At 47.8% G+C, this 14,599-nt stretch overlaps 1 long non-coding RNA gene across 1 annotated transcript; it reads right to left on the bottom strand.

Annotated features, from left to right (window-relative positions):
• Window positions 1–395: 395 nt before the first annotated feature.
• Window positions 396–14,352, bottom strand: LOC135306722 (uncharacterized). The gene is made up of 5 exons (XR_010367511.1): window positions 9,894–14,352; window positions 7,594–7,792; window positions 3,719–3,910; window positions 1,378–1,549; window positions 396–592 (listed from the first exon to the last, which is right to left on the bottom strand). It is a non-coding gene; the product is annotated as an uncharacterized LOC135306722 (long non-coding RNA).
• Between the last annotated feature and the right edge of the window lie 247 nt (window positions 14,353–14,599).

The raw sequence follows: 14,599 nt of genomic DNA, 5'->3' as shown, positions 1-14,599 counted from the left end.
CAGATATTTGTGTCTGAAATTGAATATTGGAAGGGGCATTTGAGTATAAAGAAACGTGCAAAAGTACATTTTAGAGACAGTCTTGCAGGGGATTATTCTGGGAACGCTGTTTTCCATTTGTACTCGGCCTTGCTGCAGGACATTGTCCCCAGCTTGGCAAGCCGTTCTCAGAGGAAAATCAAACGGTGGGAAAACTCTCATCAGCTTCCTTGGGGGAGACTGCCAGCCCGTGGCTGGCTTCAGCCTGGTGTTTCCTTCCAGCACTGGGAGTTACTGGGCAAAGGAGGCTGGAGGATACGGCTGGAAAGGGCAGGCAGCCCCGGGCAGGGGCAGGGACCCCTGAGGGGCCCGGGGCTCCAGGCTGCTGTGGGACACCTGCAGCAAAACACGCCAAGCCTCCGATACCTCGTGGGGGACAGTGCTCCTCAAGGCTGGGTGCTCTGGGCACAGCATTGCTGGGGAGTTTGCTAAGGGAGCACAGGAACAGCCTGCTTCATCCAAACTCGCTGCTGTGGGACTGCGATGAGAATTTGTGGTGCTGCAGGATTTTCCCGTTCTGCAGTCCAACGTGTATGAGAACACAGAGAAACATCTGCAGCAATGGAGAGAAAAGAAGCCAGGAAAAGGAAAAAAGGGTAAAGCACGGGAAAATATGGAACTTGGAGAACATGCATTTTTGGAAATATCTTTAAAAATTTTTGATTACTGCCAGAAGAATGCTAAAATAAAATCATACGTATTTTTTCCAATGTAAATTTCAGGGAAACTTTTTTGTTTGAATTCTGTTTCATTCTACAGTCAGATTTTTCTATCCTGATTAAGCTTATTATTTAACATGCACCCAACTTTATCTACAAAGTTATACTCCCTCAGGAGGCATTGCTGTCTACAAACCTTTAATAGTTCACAGTTTGTTGCAGTGTGTATTTTTGTTTTCAGGATTTCTGCATAGGAAAAAACATCAACCATAAAATAATAAATAATAATAATAATAATAATAATAATAATAATAATAATAATAATAATAGTAACAACAACAATAATAATAGTAATAGTCCCTGTTGCTATTAAAACTGTTTTCTATTTTATTATTATGACACATCAATATTATAAAATTTAATTCTAAGACAACCATTTTATCCACTTTATTCAGTTCATAATCCAAAATGTTCCCCAGTGAAGTTGAAGAGATGATAATGCACATTTGAGGGAATATGTTCAGATAGAATATTTAGCTATACCTGGTTTTCAAAACTGGCAACTTCCCCTTTTTCTGAACAATCTTTCCTGTTAAAAAAATTAAAAAGAAAAAAAGAAAAAAACCAACAAACCAAAAGTAAAAAAGGAATCTTAATATGAAATGAGAATATATCTTACATTGGAACCAGAAAAACAGTTGCCTGGCCTTTCTTGTCCATGGAAAATTGATTCCGGAGGAGTTTTCTCTTAAAATATTTCTCTTGGATTCATTTTTAAAATTGGTTTAGTGGCAGAAGGTGTTTTTGATATCTGCATATGTGCTTCCAGTTATTAATATGACGATTTGTACCTAGACAATAAAAGTTGTCTGAAATATGATGGAATTAAATCAATAAGTAATGACATGAAATAATGACACGTAATGTTATGTTTTGTAGACTGACATCACCTCAGCTGTATCCTGGGGCCATCCATATCACATTGAAGGCTGATTTAATTTTTTGTATTATATTTATTTGGGAGCAGGAATAAAATTGCATTAAGATGCCTTGAAAGTCATTTCCCCCTTCCTTCGCTCTCAAAATAAAGCAAATCCCAAACATAAGATGGGAGTCAGGGAGAAATGTTTTCCCACTGCATCTAGGAAATGCAGACCTAGGCAGGGTGACTTTGGTCTGTGTCCTGCCTGAAGCTGAAGGCACAGGGCGTCACAGGGGACAGGCTGTGGTCGTGCTCATCTCTCACCCACAACGCTGCCAGGGATCCAGAGCTGTCGTTCATTTGGGCTGGATGTGCTGAGCTTTTGAAGGTGAAATCTGGAGGAGGGGAAGCACTGTCTTTGCATGAGCAACTGGAGTATTAAACATCTGTGTGGAGCTGGAGGAGACGAAGCCCTGTGGGATGGGCTGTGGTTGTCTGGGTTTGGTCCCAGCTCAGCAAACGATGAGGGCAGGAGGGAACCAGAGGTCTGGCCCCCATTTAGCCAATTAGTTGAACACATGAGTCATCCAAACCAGGATCAGTTGGTTTGTCTCTGCTGAGGGACGGCCCAGGAAAAGGCTGAAGGGTCTTTGCTGGAGCCTTCCACCCGAGCAGAGCCTGCAGTTGTGCTCGCCTCGGGCCAGCCCGTTTGATCCCTGCACTGCATGCACACCCTGTTTCTGCCTGAGTACCACATGCAGCTTTTCTTGGGCTGCATTACCCCATCTACGGGGCATTTGTTATATCTTTTAAGTTATTTCTGCTGCAGCAGCAGCATCAGTGAGAGCCACGTGTATTTGCTGGAGAAAGACTGAGGTGAACGTACGTGTCCTCTAATATGGTTTGTGTAATTGATAATGAAAGGAGGCATTGACCCCACAAACATATATGGGGTTATTTTCGTTATCTCACTGAGACTGTTGATTGGTGTTTTTGAATGTGCTCCTGATTAACCAACACACACAAAAAAAGCTTAAACTGGGGCTGCTGTCTCAGCACGGCAGCAGCAGGAGCCCATCCCCGCGGAGGCAGCCCCTCTGCTCCAAGCTCACAGGCACTCGGGGCTACATGGGGTAAAAAACCCCAACCAATTTACTGACAAAACTCAAAATGGCTTTGCTGAAAACTGTTTGGGTTACACTAAAAAGCCATTCCTCTCTGGGGTTCTGGGACAGCTGGAACTTTTTGAATTAACCTTTTTTTTTTCCTTGCCAGAAGCAGACTGGCTGAGTGACACTGATTTCTTTGTGCAGCGGTCAGCTTTGATGGCCACTTGTTTGAAAAACATTTGTGAAATAATGTTTGGAATTATCAAATTATCCTGGGTGAATATTTTCTAAATGAGAAGATCTAAAATTTGGGGGGAAAAGGTAGTTTTTAAAACAAATATTAAGGTAAGAAAAAAACCACAAAGCTATAGATTATCAGAACAAACTTCTGTTGGGGTCACACCAGATTGGTTTTTTAAAGACCTTTTGTTTGTGCAGCTAATTCTGATTTTGATATTCTTTAAATTATTCTTATTGTGTCTGTTCCAGTACTCTGGGTCGGCACTTATCCAAGATTAGGACAGAAGTTTTTCCCCTATTCCTTTCCAGTAATCAGAAACTCTTTGTCACTGGTAGTTTTCAATTAATTCTCTACATTTATTCAAGTCATGCCTAAAACTGTATTCAAAGAACTATGTTAATTTCTTTTTCTGATAGCACCAGAATAATCTTGATTTTTTCCAAGAGTAGAAAATTATTTTTGGCTTCCTTCCAATTTTGTTTGGTTTTGTTTATTTGTTTGTTTGTTTGGGGGTTCATTTTGGGGTTTTTTGGTTGGGGTTTTTTTTTTGTTTGTTTTGGTTTTTTTGGGGTTTTTTCCCCCGTTGCAGCCAGCTGTGGTAAGCACGGGGCTGGCCTCAGCAGCTTTCAGCTCTGAAAGTCCAGGTCACACACCAAAGCTCTGTGTGCTGAAGGTGTGCAATCCCCTGTTGCAGAGAGCTGGAATCCCCTGCCCTGCGCTTCCCCAAGGCTGGAAGTTCAGTACTTACCCCCAGCTCAGCCGTTCTTTGCCTTTCTGCTTTCGACACAAAAATAAAATGAGCAGAAATGACGAGCCCATGCTCTGGTTTTCGAGCAGGAGGGAGCAAAGCTTGAGAAAACTCGTTCTCTCTCTGCCTGTAAAGAATGTGAACCCGCTGGTCTGGCGCTGCGGTTAACTGTCTGTCTTTCCTAGACTGCAACTGTCTCAAAATAACAAAGCAGTGATTAAAAAGTATCAATCAATATATACTTTTTTAAACTACAGTTAGGAAGTGGTACTAAGACGGGGATAGATGAAAACAAGGAGAAAAGCTTTGTTTCCCAGGGTCTTCCCTGTCTCAGCCAGAGGAAATTTTTGGAAAGTCATTGTGCTTAGCAATTTTTACCTGCTGTTGTGAGATTTTGGGCACATGTCAGGGCTCACCAGACTCTTCCTCTCTAGCCATCCATCTAGAATGTGTCTAATTTATGATGCCAGTGCTCAGTGGGGTTAGACTGAGCCTGGCTATCAGGTGTGAGGGACATAAATGTGCTGAAAGGCTGGGCTTGACCCCAGCTCTCCCCATGTGAGGTGACAAAGGGGAAGAAAGAGGTACAGGTGGGGATGGGGCTTGCTCGGGCTCATGGTGAGGAGGTGATCACAAGTGCACTGAGTTGTGGCCAGGCCTCTGTGCTCTCTCCCTCCCCCAGCTGATCTGGCTCTTTCCACAGCAGGGCCTGGGGAGGAGGTGGGGTGTCCTCTGAGGAGAGGGTAAAGGCCAGCAGGTCCTGGGGAGCCATGGTGTATCACAAGGATGCTCTGTTGAGAACTGCAGAAAAAGGCACCAAGTCTGCAGGGCATTGGGGTTCGAGGGTGAGCAGTGAGGGGCACCTTGGGGTCCTGGTCCAGTGGGAGCCTGGCTGGGGCAGAGGGCTGTGCTCAAGCAGGGGCTGTACCAAACTTGCCTGGCCCTGCACCAGTGGCGTGCACTGGAGGGTCTTGCAGGGCCTGGAGATGTCACAGCATGGGACTGCTGCTGAAATGGCAGTCCTCTGGCATCCCACGGTGACACGGTTGTGGAGCATGGTGGTAACTGCTGGACTGTATGCAGAGCACTTCCTTCCTTCCAGGATTAGGCTCCAGGAAGTTTTATGTGCATTTACAGCACTGTTGGGCTGTGCTCCACTGCCTTTGGAGGGACACCTGCAACCACAGAGGGATGTGTCCCAGGCTCCCTGTCCCCTGACTTAGCCACTCGCAGGGACAAGTGAGGGAGCTGTGACAGGGGCATTTCCCACTCACCCCCATTCACACAGAATTCCTTAAAAAGGTCTGCCTTTCACTTTGGATGGAGAGAAAACAAATGTTGTAACCTTATCAGTTGTTATGACAGGTCTGAAACCTGCCTTTGCTGTGGCTCATACCACCACATCCAGAGGCAGGAGGTGGGATGTAGAGCAGGGTGTGCTCTCTGTGGAGCCAGGCAGCAGACATCTGTTGGTGTACCCACCACGATGCACTCTCCCTCCAGACTTGGTGCTTTGAAGATCCGAGGATCTGAGCAGCGCCATCTCACACTCCACAGGGAGAAGCCAGACCTGTAGCAGTCAGGTGAGGGAATGCAGATCCCCTGCTGGGACCCCAGGGTGCACAAGTGTGTGCCAGTCCCCGGGGAAACACACCGGCAGGGAAAGAGCACAGACAGGCAGAGACACACCTGTAATGTCATCCAGAGGAAAGGATTTCCTAAGGGACCTTGTGGCCACAGACACTGCCAAAAGAAGTGAGGAGTGAGGAACTGTGTCCTGTTGCTGAACATCTGCGTCTCAGGAGCCGGTTTCCCTCCCTTCCCTGCTGACATCTGGGATTGCAGGAGGTTACTCCAGCCTCACTCCCCTTTCTGGATGAAACCCCAGCTGTTGCTGATGGCTTGGTCCAAACTGGCTCTGGCAGGATAAGAGGAATGGAGATCCCCTCACACAAGAGATAGGGGGGGAGGGACGAAGTATTTCTTGGCACTTCAAGAGATGCTGCCTTTCATGGAACTCACCCCACAGTCCTTTTTTCCTTCCTTATGTCCTGTCCCTCCCTTCAGTCTCAGGAACCTCCCTTAATCTGCTATTTTTTAAAAGCCCTATGGGCATTTTCTGGATGGGAGCCAAAGAACCTCAAAACTCCCTGCAGCAGACTGAGAGGGACTCTTGGCTGTCTGGTTTCCCTCATAGGGTGGGGTCTAGGGCAAGATAACCCTAATCACATCGGATGCACATAGGGGTCAAAGCTATGGGCGTTTCTCCCAAAATTCATGACACTGCCCTGTCACAGGTGACTCTGGTGGACGGTGACCCACAGAGCAGCAACGTGAAACACTGTCCTGGTGACAATTTCTCAGGCCAGCGGTCAGCACCCGTGGCGAGTTAGACAAGCAGGAGCGGGTTGCACACCCTGCCCCTCTCCTCGGCCCTGTGCCGTGCGGGGGAAGCTGCCGGGGACATCCCTGCCCGCCCCGGGGCCGCCCGGGAGCGATCGGCGGGCACCGAGCTCCATCTAGGGGTCAGGGAGCGCCTGGCGAGCGCTCGGCTCCATCCCGGGGCACACGGTGCGGGTGACCAGGACAGCCCAGCCCAGGCAAGCCAGCGAATGGCTCAGGCTGGGAGCGCTGGGTGCTCAGGATGAAGGGTAGACAAGGCCCTTGGAGACACAGCCTGCCCCTGAAGCGGACACAGAGTCAGAAAAATTTAGGTTGGTAAAGACTTCACCGGTCATGGAGTCCAATTGTTAACCTAACAGTGCCAGGTCCACCCCTAAACTGTGACCCTAAGCACCAGAGCTACATGGTTTTTTCTTGAAAAAAATCCAGCCCTGAGAAATTCAACGGATGGACTCCCCTCTATTTAGTATTCCCCACTGGGATTAGGAAATAAGACTTTCCACAGGATATCTTTCATGTGCTGGGTAAGTTGCAGGATGTGTGGGTGCACTGGGCAGTGCCAGGATGGGGAGTGTGATGTGGGCAGGGCCACTGCGGGGGTTGCAGCCTCGACTCTCTGAGCTCCAGCAAGGCATGGAGAAAGGGGTCTGGCTCCATCCCTCTCCTGGTTACACATCCCTACCTCCTGGCTCATGGACTGCAGTAAATACTGAGGACAGGCAGCTGGGGTTTTTAAGCAGAGGGATGAGCTTTGATCAAAACAGGTGGCTGCAACAGCTCTCTAGGACAGCCAAGAGGCTGCTTGCATTCATTAAAAGAAAAAATAAAAAAACCTGTTAATCACTCAAGCAGATAAATAACGAAGCAATGATTTTTGTCTTTGTGACAAACAAAGTCAATAAAGCTCAAGGAAACCACCTGTATTTTATTATCACATATTCATATGTTTAATGCTATTAAAACAAGAGTCTGGGGTGAGTTGCAGGAACTCAAAGCACTTAATGGTGCAGACACAAACCTTCTCTCCTCCCTCCCCAAAGGTGATTTGAACCAGTTTGAGCAAATGTCTTTGTCTCTTAAAATAATTATGTGATTTAGAAGCACTTTTTCCTAGCTTGCATCAAATGACTTTAATGGGGTCTGCTTGTGTGTGTCTGTGTATGTCAGTTTAACAAGTTATTGCTTTTTAGAGCTGCATTTATAGCCCAGTATTCACCAGAAAAGTAATTCTTTATGAGAAGGGATTATTTGTGTTTCACCATCACTTGGCATTTATTTCACAGAGCATTTACTAGTGAAATTGTGCCCAGAGGGCAGAGGCCAAAACAATCGAAAAAGATATGTTGAAATTTGGGATAAACATTCTCTGGATGGTCTACCAGCTGTGAACTTTCTCTTCTTTTCCCAATAGGTTTTGTCCTCTTTGGTCCAGTCTTGGCCACTCTCTTGGCCCTCCTCAAGATCAGGCTTACCTCTGTCCTTCCTGTCTGTGTTCTCCTCACGGCCCAAAATGGGATTTCCCTGGGCCAGAGGAGAGCTGACAGCAGCCCAGCCAGACTGGAATGGGGATCTGGAGGTGGTTTTCACACTGGCCAACACTTGAGTGATGGATGTCCTGGATGGGTCCTCACAGGTGACCCTTCTCTCTCTGTCCAGCCGAGACCTGCAGTGCTGGGGAGAAAAGGGCTGTTTTGGGGGCTAGGTGAGCATGCAGGGAGCCAGACTCCATTTCCACCCCCTACCCCAGTCATGACTGGGCCAGACATTTGGGGTGATGCTGAGACTGCTCTCTAATGCACAAAACAGAAAAGCTGCGAAGAGTCAGAAACAGCTTGAGTTTGGTAGGAAAGAGGGAAGGTGGGGTGCAAGCCAGCCTGCTGTAGTGCCTTGCTCCCTGCAGTGAGGACAAAGCACCAACACTGTGGGACAAAGCCCTGCTGAACCCTCCTTGGCACAATCATTGGTTCTGGTGGGGTTGCAGGGGAGCAGAGCACTGAGCCATTCTCCTTGGGGAGGGCACTTGCTGAGTGAGCTGCCTCATTTACTTCTTGTCTTGGAGGCACTGGGAATCTCCTAAGCAGCTGAGCTGTGCCACTGAAGCAGCTAATTTCTCCTCACAGGTGTATTTGGCTGCTTCAGGTAAGGGTAAAATGTAGTCTCACATGAATTATCACTGCAGTTGGAGGATGAAGGGGGACGGTGGCAGCTCAGCAGCAGCCAGCCTCATTTCTTGGAGAAAAATACCACCAGTACAGACAACGAGAGGTACATGAGTAGGGCTCAGCAGTTAAAGAATCAGGCTGTTCATGGCACAAAACAGGCTAAAGAGTGGTCTTTATCAGGGGACATCAGCCCCTCTGGCTGGTGCAAGGGAAGAGATGGGCACTTCAAAGTGGGGAGCAGGAGGATGGGTGAGATGGTGCTGCCTGCAGGGTGCCTTTGTCTAACTACATCCTGCACCAGGCCATGGGATCATGGAGCTGAGCTGGCTCCAACAGCAGCAGCAGGACAACCTCCTCCACAGGATACTGGTGCAAAGGCCAGTGGCTCTCTGGTGCTCTGCTGGCTGCTGCAGCTCATGGGAGACCTCTCCTGTGCCTGCAAAAGGAGCTCAGGGAATATTACACCTGCAGTAGGATTGAGTCTCTCCACCAAAGCAGGCAGCAACATTGCAAGGAAATGCAATTGCAAGGGCTACAATCAAGAAAGACTGGGTTCTTTATCTATGCTAGGGCACTGGTTTTGATATACAGGTCTTGTCTTCCAGAATCACATGGCTTGGAGCCAGGCTTTGCTAGGTCTGCCCAGGTGGGGAAGTCATCCAGAAAAGGAGGAAGGAATATGAAATGTTCCAGTGACTCATGTGGGTGAGAGATTAATATGTTTTGTGGCCACAGCAGATCATCCTAACTATTCATCTGACCTACTGGATCTCCCAGGCACAACATATTTGACCCTTATTTTGTGCTTCAGACTCCTCCTTCTTGACTAGTTGCAAATGTCCTACAGGGATATTGATATTTGGCTAAAGGGGCCCCGTGATGGACAACCTACCCATAAATCCCAGCCTATAAGGCTTCTAGCATGTTAGAAGTTGCAACTTTAACTCCAAATTGTTTTGTGTCAAATTCTGAACTCATTCAGCTTTTTGTGTCTTTTCAAGGTTAAAGCAACAGCTTTCAGTGGAAGAAGGATTTCTTACCATGTATCTTAAATCTTTTCTGGAGAAAGAAATCAGATCAATTCTCACATCCTTTGTGTTTACAATAGCTGTGATTGCAAACATCTGCAGTATGTCCTGATATAAAGCCACCAAGAAGGGCTATTGCCTTCTGTTGATCTCTCATCTCTTTACAAAATCAGAGGAAACCAGTCCAGCTCCTTGTAAATGGTCTCTCCTGCTCCTGGCGTGTCACTTGCTCATCCAACACTCTGACAAGACCGTGTCTTTGTCCTTAGGTGGTTATGAGGGAGCTCAACATGTGGGTTTCCCAGGGGAGGACAAGACTCAGCTCCTTTGCATTAATCTATTGCTGGGGTTATGAATTGACACTGGACTAGCAAACTGATTTTTTGGGAACCGTGGGTAGTCCAGGTCTGCAACAGTGACGAAATGTAAGCATAATGGGCCAGTTAAGGCATTTGTACTGGAGTGGGAACCCCGAGACATCGCTGCAGACTGGTTGCTGTAGGAAAGTGTGTTAGCAGACTGGGCCCATCCAGTCTTTTTCCCTCCCCTGTAATCCCATTCTTTAAGTGGTTGTTCACTTACCTATTTCATAATTGAAGATTAATTCCTCAGTTTTCTTATCTAGGGACACAGAGCTCAGTCACCCAGGTACTCCCTGTCACCAGCAGCGGGGGAGTGCAGGGCTGAGGGATGATGTCAGAGGGTCCCATCTGACACCAAGATGCAAATTATTAATTTTGCTAGTTTAAGCTGGCTTTTCTGAACCTATCAGCCAGGTTTAGAGAACTCACCTGCATGGCCAGCCTAGCATGGACACAAGCACCTGATCATCTTGAAGCATTACAGTAAATGGGAAATGGAATGAAACCTGGCCTCAATTTTTTTCTGGAGAAATGGCATTTGGCCATTTCCACATCCCATTAAGAATTTTGTTCTGAGGCCCTGATGGTATCTGTCTGAATGGGATAAATGACTGCACAGATCTGAGACCCCTTTGCCCATCTCTTGGCCAGAGGAAGGGAATGCTGTGGGATACACAGATGGGGAAGCAACACTCAGACTGCAGCAATCCCAAATCAGTTAAGCAATACTCACATTTACAGCAGAAAAAGACCTCTGTCCCGATATTGCATGGTGGTCTGCAAGCTGATTGTCATGAGGATTTCCCAGGACAGTTCTGCTGCAGCTTTCCAGGGAATTGAGTGATGAGAGTCTGGTGCTAAAGCCAAGGTTCTCCCAGGGCTCCAACCTGAGGAATGCCCTAGCAGGGAGGGTCTGACCCTGTCCTTGGAGTGCTAGTCTTGTCCCCTGCTCCTTCCTTGCCCTCTTACAAACATCCTTTCAGCAAAGTGGTGAGTTATCTTAATTTTGCAGACAGCAGCACTCAGGGATAAGGTAACCAATTTGGGAAATTATCCTGGCTGTCAATTCCCTGAGTGATTGGTAGGAGAGGCTTTGATGCCTCACGCATGCTCCCTGCCATTCACTTGGACTCGAATTACCCTTTTATTTTACTTCCTCCTTGTTCTCATTGCCACACCACTCAAACTAAAATTATTCGCCTACAACCACAAACGCAGGGATATATCACCGGGAGTGCTGTAGGGCTGTCGCCATATATAATTCTCTGAGCTCAATATTTATAGAGCTACACACGGCACAAATCATAGCCAGAAAGCCCATCGAGCTGGAGAGCTAGGTATAAACTCCAGAAATATCGCAAGCCATCGCTCACAGGAGACTGCCCGGCAGACCCGCTGGCTGTACATCAAGCTGTAACGCCATCCGAGTCCGCGCTTGGTGCTGGAGTGGATCAGAGGTCACTTCCAAGCTTTTCTTCCATAAATCCTGGGTGCTGGCTCTCAGCAAGGTTAGGGGCTGGGAGAACCCTGCTCTGAGTGCTCCCTCCTTCTGCTTGCTGGTGCTGACACTGAGCTGGCCCAGCACTCTGTATGGGTTTTTATCTTGGGGGTCTTGTCCTCCCTCCTGCTCCTCTGCTATAGAAACCAGAGATGAGAGGGAGGAGGTGTGTGCTGGATCTTACAGCTCCACTGTACAAGCCACAGGAGCTGACGGCTCCTCTGAAATGTCCTTTTGCTGGGCTTTGGGGGAGTCTGAGGCTCTCTTCTTCTCATCCCTCAGGGTCATATTCTCCCTCATGCCCCAGTCCTGTGCAGGACTGTGAATTTTCTCTAAATGCCAGGTGGTTACAGGCATGCAGCAGCCTGCCTGCCCACGTAGCCAAGCCATGGTCATCAGCCCTAGGATAATTCAGGTCTCTCTGTCTCTGCCTTCTCTTTTCTTTTCCCCCTTTTCAAAGCTTCTCCCTGTCTTGGGTAGAATTGATGCCTCACTGGGGGTGAGGGAGCAGTTCCTGACCAGGGCAGACCCCAATGCAGTTTGGTGCTTTTGCATTGCATTTAAAGCCAATCCAAAGAGCAAAGAGCAGGTGAAATGAATGCTCTGCAGATGCAAACTAATCCTTCCCCAGCTCTTCCCAACCCGGCAGCTTCCACCCTCATGTGCTGGTGATCAAAAGATTGGAGAAGCAGCAGGTGGAGAAGATCCAGATGAGACCTGATGCAATGAGCAGGTGAAGCCTCTCTGAAGCAGGGCAGTAGTGATGTGGTGCTTTCCGGACAAAGAAGTGCTGGGTTTTGCCTGAGAAATCACCAGCCAGACAATTAATTTTATTTCTAAGCTACATATGATGGACTGGAGCTAACCAGTCTCTGGTTCTTCCCTCTCCCCCAGCAGCATGGCAGACAGACTCTGACATTTAAGCAAAATAAAATCCAACCCTAAGCATTAAATAAAACTCCCAGCGTGATGGGTTCGTGGCTTGCAGCAACATCTCAGCAGGGGCGTGTTAAAGCTGGTCTTCAGCAAGAGGAAGAATGAAGCTTTGCAAAACCCTGACGAGGCAAAGCTCCTAAAATAACAATTGAATTAAACTTAATTCATTTTCACTTAATATCCTTATAGTGCCTTTAGCAAATGAGGCTGTTATTATTTTGAGAAGGAAAATGGGGAGGTGCAGTCTGGATGGAACTCACATCTCCTTGCTGAAAGAAAGAAAACTTTGGTGGAAGTAAAAAAAGCCATGGGAAGAAATGCAGAAAGTTCAAAGTCTCCATTTTTGATGAAACACCCCCAAACCCATCCAGTCTCATGTTCTTCAAGATAATGCCCCAGACTTAAGAGTGTGCAAACCCACTGGTTTGGGGGTTTTATTTTTTGCCAGATGCTGGATGTTTGCTGGCTTTGCCAGGGTTACATAGCTGGTTGCATGCAGCGTCTGTGAGTGGTTGGCCAGGTCCTTCCTTCCCTCCTCTTCTATTGCAGTTTTTGAGCTTTTCTGCAACATTTGAACCCCAAATGGCCCCTGCTTGCCCTGCCCTGTTCTAGCCTAGTCTGCAGTGTTTAAAGCACTGTTTTCACTTTTGTTTCCATGGTGTGTCAGCGTGAGCCTTTCCCCGGGGAAGGGTGAGCTAAGCTCATAACTCTGGCCCTGACCCAGTGGGGCAGGCAAGCATAAGCTCAGGGTAGCAGCCCTGGACACTCCCTGTTCAGGACAACCTTTGTCCACATGCCTTATTTCCAGCCATGTCTCCTGTTTGCTTGTGCCCGCCCTTGTTTCTACTGTGGGCAGGATTTGGCAAGGCCCTCACCACCGAGATTGTCTTTCTCTGTTGGGGTTGCAGAACAGCATCCTAGAGAGGACATCCTGAAGCTCTTCCCCTCAGACATCCTAGCAAAGAGGGAATAGCTCATGATCCCACACTCCAGAGAGGGATGGTCAACTGAAGCCAGGAGCAAATGAACCCAAGGAGTCATCCCAACCTTGCCCCACAACATTCCTTCCTCTCAAACCTCAGGCTCTGCTAACCAGAGGGAGCAAATGCTGCTCTGAAATGGCCATGCAGGCTCTGAACTACACTTCCCAGTAGGCACAGAGAAAGGGCCCTCCTGGCATGAAAAAACCTCCATTTGACTTGCTCATGCTCCCTAGGCTGGGGACAGCTGGGGGATTTTAGGATTTCAAGGCTAGACAGCCTTGAAATCCTAAAACAGTTTGTTGCTGTGTAAGCAGCAGCAACAGCAGGCATTACAGCCAAATTAATTTCCACTCTGAACACAGCTCTCCTGTGTCACTGCTGCCTTTACAGTCTTCCTCCCAGAGCTCTAGAAAATGGCCCAGACAGGCTTTGCAAGGTCGCCTCGCCCTCTGTCTTGCTCGGAGGCAGGCTCTGCTCCAACTAATCCTCTTCTGACACACCTTTTTGTCTCTCCTACTCACAGAAACCTTTCTCCACCTGCCTTGGTTAGGGCAGCAGCTTATTAACTCTAAGAAAAAGCAGAATAAAGTTTCTTAATAAGACGCAGCTTTTCAAACTCTCTGTTCTTTCCATCAATTAGAACTGGATAATTTTAGACTTATGTGAAGAAAACAGAATGAGAAGGTCCCTGGGACAGTGAGTACCCATCCCTCATGGCTGCATCCCCTCTGCTGCCAACAGATGCTGCTGCTGCTCTCTCTTGCTGCCAGGCAAAGACAAGCAATATTCAGAGCCTGTGTGTGCAGCAGGGACAAGATAACTTCACTGGGATATTTTCCAATAATCTGAAAAGTTAGCACATACCCATCATCTATTTCTCTGCACCTTCCTTCTGCTAGCAAGCCAGATCTCTTAACCCTGATAGATTTTCAGAGCTATTTCAACAAAATCCAGCTTTACTTTCAAAAGCAAGGACTAATGGGAAAACAATTAGCAGTCATGGTGGAGTACTCCATCAAAATCAGATCATCAGGGTTTTGGTTTTTTTTGAGCATTGCAGATGAAGAAGAATATGAGATGAATTCCACCATCTCTGGGACTGGTAAGAACTATTTGCCTCCTTTATCACTGGCTAAGAAATGGATTTTTTTCAGATTCCTTTGAAGGGATATTCCTGCCTTGGTTGAGAGCCAAGGCCTGGAAAAAAAGAAGATCTACGTAGGCATCTGCCAGAGCCTGTGAATGGACTCCTGTGCCCAGTGTGTGCCAGACCCACACCCAGCAGCAAACTGCCTGGAAAGTCCCTGGTCCTGTCCTGGCAGGGTGAGCACCCGAGGGGCTGCTCAGGCCCAGAGCTCACAGTGCCTGCTGTGCCTCAGCAGGGCTCCTTCTGCCCAAGTCCTGGGGGCTCTCAGGGCCAGCCAAAGACACCGAGAGGGCCTCACAAGCAGCCTCTGCCAGGACTTTTCAGGAAGAATTTCTGAGCTCTTGTGCCTTGCTTTGAGGACA

Source organism: Passer domesticus, chromosome 8 (genome assembly GCF_036417665.1).
Source record: "Passer domesticus isolate bPasDom1 chromosome 8, bPasDom1.hap1, whole genome shotgun sequence".
NCBI lineage: Eukaryota > Metazoa > Chordata > Aves > Passeriformes > Passeridae > Passer > Passer domesticus.
This window is presented reverse-complemented; position numbering and strand designations above follow the sequence as displayed.